Genomic DNA, 11,705 nt, shown 5'->3' with positions numbered 1-11,705 from the left:
GAAGTCTGCCCGACCTCTGCACGCGGGCCGGTGCTGCAGGGGGCTCGCCGCGCCCTGGCTGGGGCCCCGGGAGGGGAGCAGCGGGACCCGGGGGCACCCACGGAGGCCCCGCGAAGCCCCAGACCTACCCAGCGGACAGCGGCCTCCGCCTCCACCTTCTCCGGGGAAAACACAAGCCAGAACCCGCGGAAGGACAACCCGCTTAGGGGTCTGCCGCCAAGGAGCCCAGTCGCCATTAGAACAAGGCCTGGGCCCGCAGAAGGGTCCCGGGGTCCCTGACCCGGACCCCACACAGCAGCCAAATCCTGCGCATTGGAGAGAGGCAGGAATCGGAGAAAGTCAAGTGCAGTTGTAATTTAGTTAAATTCTCAGGACGAGGGGTGTCACCTGCGCTTTCCCATGGCTGTCAGGGCCTAGATTGATTTTCCGCACGTGGCATAAAAGTTATTTCACGCAAAAGACCCAGCTCTCTTCCTTATATAAAGGCTCCTGACTGCTAGGCTCTTCCTTCTGAGACCCAGGGACTGCTCACTGAGAAAATACGTATTTACTGAGGGAGGCCTGCCACAAACTCACGTAGCTAACAGCCTAGTGCACTAACGTAAGGTTTTGTTTGCTTGTTTTTAAAAACCCATCCGTGTGTCCTGTGTCTTGGTAGTATGAGTCTTATTTTAAATTTTTCTTTAGAAAAGATTCACTCCCAGGTGACAATTTAGGATGGAAAGGCTGTTCTTTGCTTCGCTTATATCCTGTTTTTAGCTTGGAGTGCCGTGTTCGCAATTCTGCATCCCAGGTCCTGACCATGTTTCTTTCCAGTACGTGACCATTTTGATGAATAAAGTAGATTCCAACAGTAAATACAAAACCAATAAAACTTACTGATTTTAAATAATCAGGGAAAATATATTGCCTTAAAATCAAATTAAAGGGTCATGAAATTAAAAAAAATAAAGGCAGGATTTGGTGCCACAAATAAATCTTATCACCAGACCTCATAACTAAATAAATAAGTAGGCAGGGTTTTGAAGGCTGGCAGGTTGGACAACATGCATACACATGTACACGAGCAGCTCCCACCCCCCTCAAAGCCAAGCACCCTTTATTCTCTCTCCCTAGGCCACATGTTTAGAAAGATCTATTCCACCAAATTGCATGTATTACCTAATGATTCATCTTCCCACTTAGAAAAATGATCCTGCAGTGTTTTTGTTAATGTAACTGCCAATCAGAGCTTCTACAAAACTTGAGCTAACCTGTTGTTAATTGTGGATTCCAACCTAATGAAACCTGTGGTTTGCTTGCAAGTTTATGTGTTTTCATTGAGGCTTTTGGAAACAGAAAATCACATGGACCTCCAACAAAATGGAGGCACCTGAATTAGGAGCCACGGGCATTGCTCTCTGGGCTTCTCTGAGATTGGAAGGTGGGAGGTGGGAGAGCAAAGTAATTTGGCCTTTGGATTCTGTCTGCCTGGGTTTAAAGACCAGCTTTGTCACTTACACGGTCACTCACGATATAACTTTAGGCAAATTACTCACTTTCCCTGAGCCTTGGCTTCCTCATCTGTAAAGTGAGGCTACTTTTAATACAACACTTACCTCGTCGGGCTTTTTGATAATAAAATGGGATAGCACACAAGAAACATCTACAGTAGTGCCTGGCACATAGTAAGTGCTCTGTAAGTGTAAACAGTTGTGGCTCTTAGTGCTGGAAGTCAAGTATGCAGAGCTCTAAGTCCAAGCGGTCAGAACCATAGCTTCAGTGTGTAAAGCAACCTTTATACCCTAGAAATTTTCCATGGGTAAGCTGCCAGGGTCACATGGTGACTGACATAAAGGGATTTAAACACAGGTCTGACTCCGCAGTCCACTTTCTGTGCTGCTAACATGTTCCAAGGTGGTACCTTGATCAGAAGCTGTCAACAGCTTGTTAAGGGTGAAATCGGCCCTGGCTTTCCTAAGAGGCTTAGCAAATGAATGACTCCTTACAACCACTTGGGAATTCACATACAGTGGCATTTCTTTCTCGTTAGAGCTAAATGTTTCTCCAGAAGCGAATAGATTTCCCCAAATTGTTATTAATAACTAAAATATCATGGCAACAGTTTTAAACACCACAATCTAAACCTTACATAATCAGCCTGTCCTTCGAAATTTTCCACCCTTCCTCATAACCAGTCGCAGATTCTCTCTCTTAATCATTCTTCTGACTATGGGGAACTATCTGGAAATTTCCCGGAACGTCCCAACTTGTCACCATTTTATTCTTTTCTGGAAAGGTTTATGCTTTTCAAAACAACTCAATGTGATTTCTTTTTCTATAGCTTTAGAATACTTTTCATTGTAATAGATTTGCTAATCACCAAAAAATACCTAAGACTAAGATTCTCTCCTCTCTCCTTAAATTTCTACCCATTCTTCAACATCTCCACAGCATGGCTCCTGATCCTTTTCCAGTGGCCTTTTCAGGCGTTCTTTGTTTTCTACCTCATTTCGTTTAATTCCCACTATTTCCGTTATGTTACAACTGTCTGCTTGCACTTTTTGATTTAGCAGTATTGGCCAATTTAACATTTATGCCCCCCCCTTCTCTTTATTTTTTAAGGTTTCAATATTATCATAATATATAAATAGATGTAAGTGGTGTGTCTTATTAAATCCACTTGCTTCCTTTGACTCATTCTGCCTCCCATCTTTGGAGCACTCTGTGAACTCAATTTATTGTTTTACTTTTCCTCTCTTTCCCTCATCCTGGGCACAGATTCTATCGCGTGGCCTCCCTTGATGTGGCTGCTTATCTCTTTTCTTCAAGCATTTTAAGAAAGTGCCTGTCTGAACCATTTTCTCTAATCTCCACCACGTTCCTGAAAGGCCTCTTGTGATACTGTGTTGAGAAGTCTACCAAAGCCCAGGAAGAGACAGTGTTTAGAAAAGGGGTGTCAACTTCCAATGCCCACGGGAGCCAGCAGGAAGTAATGTGAACCGGGCCAACAGGATAACCGGTGTCCCACCTAAATGGGGAGTGCGGGTGGTCACCACCCAGCCCCAGAGCAACTGTTGCCAGGTGGGAATCCCAGGTCTGCACAATTTTCCAATGAAGCCCAAACCAGGAATTTTATATAAAATATATGAAATGTCGACTACTTAAAAAAAAAAAAAGGAATCTGAATCTGATCAAGTCTCTACTTGTAACTAGCCGTTTACAAGAAATTTCTGAGACAGAGAAACATGTAAAACAGCACCAAGAAACACAATCATCAAATTTCAGATTGTGGGAAACTATGGGACAAATGTTTTTTTCAACCAATTTTTTTATAGCAATAGCAAGAATGAAAGAAAGGGCCCTAGCTGGTTTGGCTCAGTGCATAGAGCTTCAGCCTGTGGACTGAAGGGTCCCAGGTTTGATTCCGGTCAAGGGCATGTACCTTAGTTGCGGGCACATCCCCAGTAGGGGGTGTGCAGGAGGCAGCTGATCAATGTTTCTAACTCTCTCTATCCCTCTCCCTTCCTCTCTGTAAAAAATCAATAAAATATATATATTTTTTAAAAAAAGAATGAGAGGCAGGAAAATCTATAGATTAAATGAAATTTGAGGAAATATTAAATGCACTGTATGAACCTTAGAACAAATTGTGTGTTGTTGTTTTTTTTAAATGACCAAACTGGACAAATATGAATGCTGACTATGATATCTGATGTTATTAAAGAATTATTGTTTTTGTTGGTGTGGTAATGACACTGTGGTTATTTTTGTTTCTTAGTAACCCACATTTTAAAATGTATTTTTTAATAATCCACATTTTTAAAACTTTTAAAAAAATATTTCAGTTATAGAAAAGTTGCAAAAATAGTACCAAAAATACCTATATATACTCTACCCATATCTATTTATCTATTATTTTTTCCTGCCATTTGTAAGTTGCAGACATCATTCTCTTTTACACCTAAATACATCAGCATTTATTCCCCCCCCCCCAAAAAAAGGGGCTTTCTCTTAGTATCTTCATCTTTTAGAGAATGATACAAAAATATTTCAAGAAAAACTTATATGATTTGGGATTTGCTTTAAAATACTACAAGAGCCCTAACTGGTTTGGCTCAGTGGATAAAGCGTCAGCCTGCGGACTCAAGGGTCCCAGGTTCGATTCCAGTCAAGGGCATGTACCTTGGTTGCAGGCACGTCCCCAGTGGGGCATGTGCAGTAGGCAGCTGATAGATATCTCTCTCTCATCGATGTTTCTAACTCTCTATCTCTCTCCCTTCCTCTCTGTAAAAAAATCAATAAAAATATATTTTTAAAAAATTAAAAAAAATACTACAAGAGAGGATTTACATGAAACAAGATTGGCCAGCAGTTGAGAATTGTTGAAGCTGTGTGATGGCTACACAAGGGTTCATTTAACTGGTTTGTCCATCTGTTTAAAATGTTCATAATAAAATTTTGAAAGATTATGTTAATGAAAGACGTTAAAATGACACAAAATGCTTATGATATAAATGAATAAAAAGATACAAAATTGTCCACAAAATATTATCTCAACTATTAAAAATATCACAAGGCATAGATAAAAGACTGAAAGGATACACGCCAAAAGGTTAACATTCCAAATTATTGCATAGTAGTCATATTTTACTTTTATAATTAGGAGAAAAAAGTTAATACAATTACAATATTAGAGCCCTTAGCCTGTTTGCTCAGTGGATAGAGCGGCAGCCTGGAGATTGAAGGGTCCTGGGTCCCATTCTGGTCAAGGGCACATACCTGGGTTGCAATCTCAATCCCTGGTGCCGCGTGTAGGAGGCAACCAATCCATGTGTCTCTCTCTCATTGAAGTCTCTCTCTCTTATCTCTCCCTCTCCCTTCCACTCTCTTTAAAAATCAATGGAAAAATATCTTCTGTTGAGGATTAACAACAACAACAAAAAATTAGAAACAAAAACAATGGTAACTGATTCAATTAAAACTATTGTTAAAAGTCAAACAAAATACATATGTGGACTAGAATGGCCAATGAGCCACCAATTTACAGGTTTTGACTTAGAAAATAAGTACACAAACTATGGTCTCTGGACCAAATTTGCCTGCCACCTGTTTTTGTATAACCTACAAGCTGAGGATGGTTCTTAACATTTTTAAATGCTTGGGGGGAAAATCCAAAAGGAGAATAATATTTCATGACATGAAAATTACATTAAACTCAAATTTCAGTGTCCATAGGTAAAGTTTTATTGGGACCCAGCCACGGTCATTTCTGTATCTATGGCAGTGCATAGATTATTATTGTTATACTTAATATTATATATTATTATCTTTTTAATTTCACCATTTAAAAGTTTTGGGAAATTTTTCTCTGTTGTCATATAAATACATACTATCTTCAATTTTGCCTTAATCCACAAAGCCTAAAATGTTTACCCTTGCACAGCCGTCATGGCTCAATGGTTGAGCGTCGAACTATGAACCAGGAGGTCATGGTTCGAGTCCGGGTTAGGGCACATGCCTGGGTTGCGGGCTCCATCTCCAGTGTGGGACCTGCAGGAAGCAGCCAATTGATGATTCTCTCTCATCATTGATATTTCTATCTCTCTCTTCCTCTCTCTTCCTCACTGAAATCAATAAAAATATTTTTAAAAATATTTACCCTTTATAGAAAAAGCTTTCAAACCCCTAGCTTAGAACTGGACTTCCTCTGTGACCTAAAAGCATTAGTGGAAAGAGCACTGGACTAAGAGTCAAGCATGGCTACTTAACTATCCAATGATAGAACAAGTGGGCCTGAGGTCCACACTGCAACTGGAGTCTGTGGTTCACGTTCCTGCAAGAGCTAAGCAGAAAGTACAGGGATGATGACAACATTCAGTGCTAGTGTGTCAGCCAGGTATGGTTTCCGGGAGACCAAAAAAAGACATTCGAAATAATCGCTGCAGATGGCTTGCTAGGCACTCAGACCAGGGACTGGAAAAGGCTGATGAAGAGCAAGGAAGGACCGGCTTTGGGCGCTGCAAAAGCAGAGCAACATGCCTGCTGTGAGCAACATGACTTTGGGGAAAAGAGTTTCTAAACTCTGCACCTTAACTCTGCAGGTATTTTGGGTCTGTCTCCAGCCTGAGCTTCGTAGAAGACCAAAAGCACTAGGTCACAGCCCATGTGAAAACTCGGCTCATTTAATTTAAAGGTTAAACCAGATTTAGTCAAGCGATATGGGGTGCGGCTCTCTGGTATCCTTAGCATGTGGAATGGGGGCCTTGGGATGGAGACTTCATAAGACTCGGATACATCACCTCCAAGACTGCAGGATCTTCATAATAGCTCACGTGAGACAATTAAGCACCAAGGCCAACATTATGACCAAAGCCAGAGAGAACAACAGAACACCCAGTCCCTATGCAGCAGGCCGGCAGCCTGCCTTTCAGGGGCTCTCCCAAGCCTTCGTTTTCTAGTTGAAACTCCTCCCCATTCTTTCTCCCTGGGAGGGGGGGGGGGCACCCCCCAGCTTCTGGTGCAGCACAGCAGCATCTCCTTTTGTTCGCCCACTGCCTGCCTGCCTCCTGACCGCTCCCTTTGTTCCTTCTTTCTTAGTTGCTGCACCCCCTTGCTGTCCTCTCAGTCTGCGGTCATCTCCATCTCCCCACTTTGCCTCTCAGATGACCGCCCTGTTCTGTTCTACATTGTTTCCTGATATCCTGCAATTTCTAGAGAATCTTTCAATGGTGTGACCCTTTTCTTTCCCTACTAAAGGTTCCCCTCTTCTCTTCCACAGCTCAAGAAACATGAGGAAGGGGGGGGAAATTACAAGGGCACTGCCCTTCTGGGATTTAACCACATTCTCAGCTGGTGGCTTTTGTTTTCTCATCTCACTGGCTTGTAAGGCCCTCAGGGCAGGGACTCCATGTCGCGCTCAGCACTGGGGAAGAGGGGCAGGACTGTGAGGCCTTAATTAGAGCAAGGCCTCAGCCAGGGTAGAAGAGCAGGCAAAAGGAAAATAAATTTCAAAATATCCATTTGGCAGCAATGACCACGGGGCAAGGAAGAGAGAGGTTTATTTTATTATGTAAAGAAAATCACGGAAGGTCTCACTCTTTTCATGAACACAGAAAGAATATTTACACTTTACATTTTTAAAACAAAACAGAGCCAGAAACAAACCCCCTCTGCAGGCCAGAGACAGGGAGGGTGGACGCAAGTGCTAGTCTTGAACCCTGAGCAGGAATAGCTGCAGGAGCAAGGAAGCCATTAAGGGAAAAGGTGTAGAATGAGTTACAAGATCAAAAGAGCAATTTTCTGGTCATTGAGACATTCAGGCCACGGAGAGCCATGCTGGGATCACCTCACAAAGACAAGTGCTTTGGTGACTGGTCTTTGATTTACCTGCTGCCCACAAAGCCTGCAGCAGAACAGTCAGCAGCGAGACCCCTCACTGTCAGCCAGGGAAGGTGAAAAAACAGAAGCATCTTGCCTGCATCACAAATTCAAATTTTTGCATTCAAGGGCTTCTCCACTTAACATCTGCTCATGAATGCGAAAGAGTGGCAGCCGTTATCCAGGTCACCTGGCAATGCAGGCAGGCCAGCCTGCAGCAGGGCAGCCAGGCATACGGTGGCTTATTAGGAGCCAAGACATCTTGGGGAGGTAATGAGGACGAGACACTGTGTCCCAGGGAAGAACCATCCTTGCTATTAGCTGAGATGCCCACACGGAAGGCTGGCTTTCAGGGAACAGTATAAAAGGCCACTAAGAGAACAGCACACTATTCATTCTTTCTGGAACAGAGAGGACACACAATTGTGCTTGTCTGTACGATGTTCTGGCCTTGCGTAGGAACCTAGACTAGAGTTCCATAGGGAGTTTCATGTCAGATACCACTCTGCCTGAGTCATAGCAGTGTCTGTCACACAGCAGAAGCTCAACAAATGCTTGAAGAAGGGAACTGAATTGTTGGAGCTCCTTCTCCCATTAATGGGTGATACTCTACCACGAAGGACTAGAACAATCGTTTCGTGGCTAGTCAAAACCAAAGTATAAAGAGTCAGCCAGGCCACCTCTCACGTGTGATTAGCAAAGTCCACTAAATTATGAATCCACTTTAGAAGACGCTTCTGAAACATATATATAGCAAACCTATCCTTTTGTTCTTGGGCCTTCATCAGGCAATAGACTAACCTATAAGGCATGGAAGAGTTCTTGGTTCTTAGGAAGAATTTTCTTAGTGTTATTTGCTGAAGTCGGGAAATATCACTCCAAGTAGTAAGGTCTTTAGAAAGCCACCAGCTGTCACAGAGGTCTGCAGAACTGAGGAGTTTTAGGCAACGGGAGACAAAGACGATTTTTTGGAAGATGGGATAGCCTTTCTGCCTTTGAAAAAAATTAAAGGTAATGGCTAGCTCAATGTTTGGCCCTAAATGTAAACTCTGGGATTCGTAGGAAAAATAAAACAAACGGCTTCCCAGAAAGTTATTTTGCTCTGAGAAGCCTTTCTTTGGTGGATTTCTTGAGTTAGCACTGAGCCTGCACCAAAATTTTATCGCCACCTGGGACTGCAATGCGCAGAATTTCACTGCACCTTCTTAGGCGTCTCCAGATGGGACTGGGGCACAGGCAATGACCCCACAGGCACCATGTCCTGGGAATTTGACTAAAACCAGCCAGGAGGGCCTGACCCACCTTCTCACTGCAGGGGAAGCTTACCTGAATAAGGCTCAGTTCACAAAGTCGTCAAACCTGGCTCTGATATCATGGTAGTTACACTAGGAAAGGAAAGTTTGCAGTTTGTGCATGAACACCCCTCTGGCTGGTAATGCTCTCCCCTGGCTGAGTCTATCCTACCATGTAGGTCTCCACTTAAATGCCATCTCTTTACGAAGGCTTTCCCTGGCTCACCATTCTAAAGTGTCTCTCTTCCTCCCAACATGTCATATTGCTTTTTATTTTTTAAATGTTTCTTATTTATTTTTTAAGAGAGAGGAAGGGAGAGGAATAGAGAGATCAAAACATTGATGAGAGAGAAACCTCAATCAGCTGCCTCCAGCATGCCCCCTTCTGGGGATTGATCCCAAAACCCGGGCAAGTGCCCTGACTGGTAATCGAACCAGTGACATCTTGGTGCATGGGTTGGCACTCAACCACTGAGTCATATCTGCTGGGGGTCACATTGCTTTTTTAAATTTTATTTTATTTTTTGTCTTTGCACTTGTCTTCTTTAATTAATTGTTTACATATTTATTTTCTTTAATTAATTGTTTACATATTTATTTTCCTCTATCACACTAGAGGCAGGTCATTGAGAAGCAGGCCCTGGTATCTCTTCTTCATTACTGTATTTGCAGCCTCTAAAATATGCCTGGCATATATAGCAGGTGCTCAATAAATGTGTCAACCAGGAACTCAAAGGCTTAGCATGATTTAGTACTAAAGAGAAAGGTGCTAGATCTTTGTCCAGATTCTTCTCCCTATATCAACCAGCTCTAAAACATGGCCTGGCTACCATCTGTCTATGAGGAAGCCATAGTAATGGTTGAGGTAGATCAACATCATTCTAGTAGGAAGAGATGAAATCTCTTTTTTTGAAAAATATATTTTTATTGATTTCAGAGAGGAAGGGAGAGGGAGAGAGAGAGAGAAGCATCAATGATGAGAGAGAATCATTGATCGGCTGCCTCCTGCACGCCCCACACTGGAGATTGAGCCCACAATCCGGGCATATGCCCTGACCAGGAATTGAACTGTGACCTCCTGGTTCATAGGATGACGCCCAACCACTGAGCCATGCTGGCTAGGTGAGATGAAAGCCCTTTTAATTAGAAGATATAACACAATAAATATCAACCTGGATGAATATATTTTGGATGACTAAATGTAATATTTCCCGTTTACATGACTAAACAGATCATTACTAGAGACAGGTTAAAAAGGAAAAAAAAGCCCAAGTTAAGGTTTGGAAAAACATTTCCTATTTTCCAAAGAAAAAAAGGAGTTGAGAATTTTATACTATAAATCATTCAAGCAGAAAACCACAGATTTTCCCATTTCATTTTGGTGAGAACAAAGCAGTTGTTTGCACACTCTTCATGTCGCACCTGCTCTGGCCTGCCCGGTGTAAACACCTTAGCCAAAAAGTGTAAATTAGTTAAGCATAGCCTTCTGAACAATGAGAATGACTAAGTACCATCCTTACTAGTTGACAGGCAGTGTTTTTTTTTATTAATCTAGCAAATTTAATAATAATTGCAAATGGGTAAGTTTAGAAAAGTATTGTGCCTTGAAAAGATTTCTGTGAAATATGGAGGCAAGACATTAAGGCGAAACACAACAATGTAATAAATAATAATTAGTCTTCCATTCACTGCTCTATTTATTAGAATGACAACAGTACAATATACTTCAAGCTCCTTGAATTGTGTTTAAAATTCTTCTAGGCGAGACCAAGAGCAACATAAATGAATAATGCCTCAAAAAAATTATTAGGGATGAAAGTCTCCAAGAAGATGCAATCATGCTGGAGTTAAAAAGAAAACGATTGACATTTGATAAAGAAGAAATACACTGTTGAATCTATCAGGCATTCACTTTTATGGTAAAACAATTCCATTGCATCCATCTAATCTTGTGATTAAGACTGAAAATTATTAATCTGTACCAGCCTATCAAAACAGAAGGCATTGTAGTTGTATCTTTCTGAGTAGCAATAGTACATGAATTACAAATGCCTGGCTCATTATTTGCTCAAGAGCAAATGACGGTTAGCTTGCTCCTACTGCAACTGTTAATGCTGCTGGTATTAAAATAAGTAGGAAATACTGAATCAGGTTTCTGACATTTCCCTTCAGTTTATGATCTTCTGATTGATGCTATATTAAAAATGTACTTAGTCATTTAAGTCACAGGCAAGAAGGAAAATGGCTCCCGAACAACCAAAAAAAAAAGGGGGGGGGCGGTGTTGAGGTGTTGCAGGAAGGATATTTTCATGGCAGCCCAAAGAACGAAATCACTGGGAGATGAATCATGATCTCATATAACTGAGCCAGACAAAGACTCTAAGCAAAATATTTAAGTTGGCCTCTAAACAACACAACAGCAACAACAAACCTTTAGCCCGTAAGAGGTTAGATTTTACAGACAGTGCCTTTGAATATGACAAGCTGCTAGAATACAGCAACTATTTGCACAAATGGTTCTGAATCTCAAGGTTCTTCACATCGGAGCAAACCTCAGGGAGGTTTGGGGTTTACAGCATCTTTCCCCGAACACATCTACAAGGACGTTTCCACAAAGGCTCAATGTGCACTTATCATTGGGGTGGGCTTGGCTTTGGGTCTTTCTCTATGGAGAGCTCCGAGGTTACCAATGGAGGGATCAAGGAAAACAAGAGCCTAAGCATTTTCTGATTCTCAGAATTTCTGAGATGCCTTTTGTTTCGGTGGCGCTGGTGAACTCGTGATAATGAAACTACACCTTTGTACACAAACCTTGACCAGCATTCTAGAGCACGTTTCAAAGGAAACCTTAATTTTGAAAGTATTGAGCACAAAGGAGGGAGGAAAAAAGCTCTCACTGTGCAAGCTTTCTCTATATGTGCAGAAATATGTCTTGTTTTTAAGGCTTGAAGACCGCATTTTAAAAATGTCTAAAACCAGTTCAGACTCTATATCAGAGGAAAAAGAACTATAAATTTTTCATTAAACATTTGTTTCTTTTTTTAAGACAATCTT

The 11,705-nt window shown here is 41.8% G+C and overlaps 1 protein-coding gene across 2 annotated transcripts in view; it reads right to left on the bottom strand.

Annotated features, from left to right (window-relative positions):
* Positions 1 to 11,705, bottom strand: part of ZBTB38 (zinc finger and BTB domain containing 38) — an 81,729-nt gene that overhangs the window by 49,607 nt on the left and 20,417 nt on the right. The window lies entirely within an intron of this gene.

Source organism: Myotis lucifugus, unplaced genomic scaffold (genome assembly GCF_000147115.1).
Source record: "Myotis lucifugus unplaced genomic scaffold, Myoluc2.0 scaffold_8, whole genome shotgun sequence".
Classification (NCBI taxonomy): Eukaryota; Metazoa; Chordata; class Mammalia; order Chiroptera; family Vespertilionidae; genus Myotis; species Myotis lucifugus.
The sequence above is the reverse complement of the archived record's forward strand: the minus strand, read 5'-3'. Positions and strand labels throughout refer to the sequence as shown.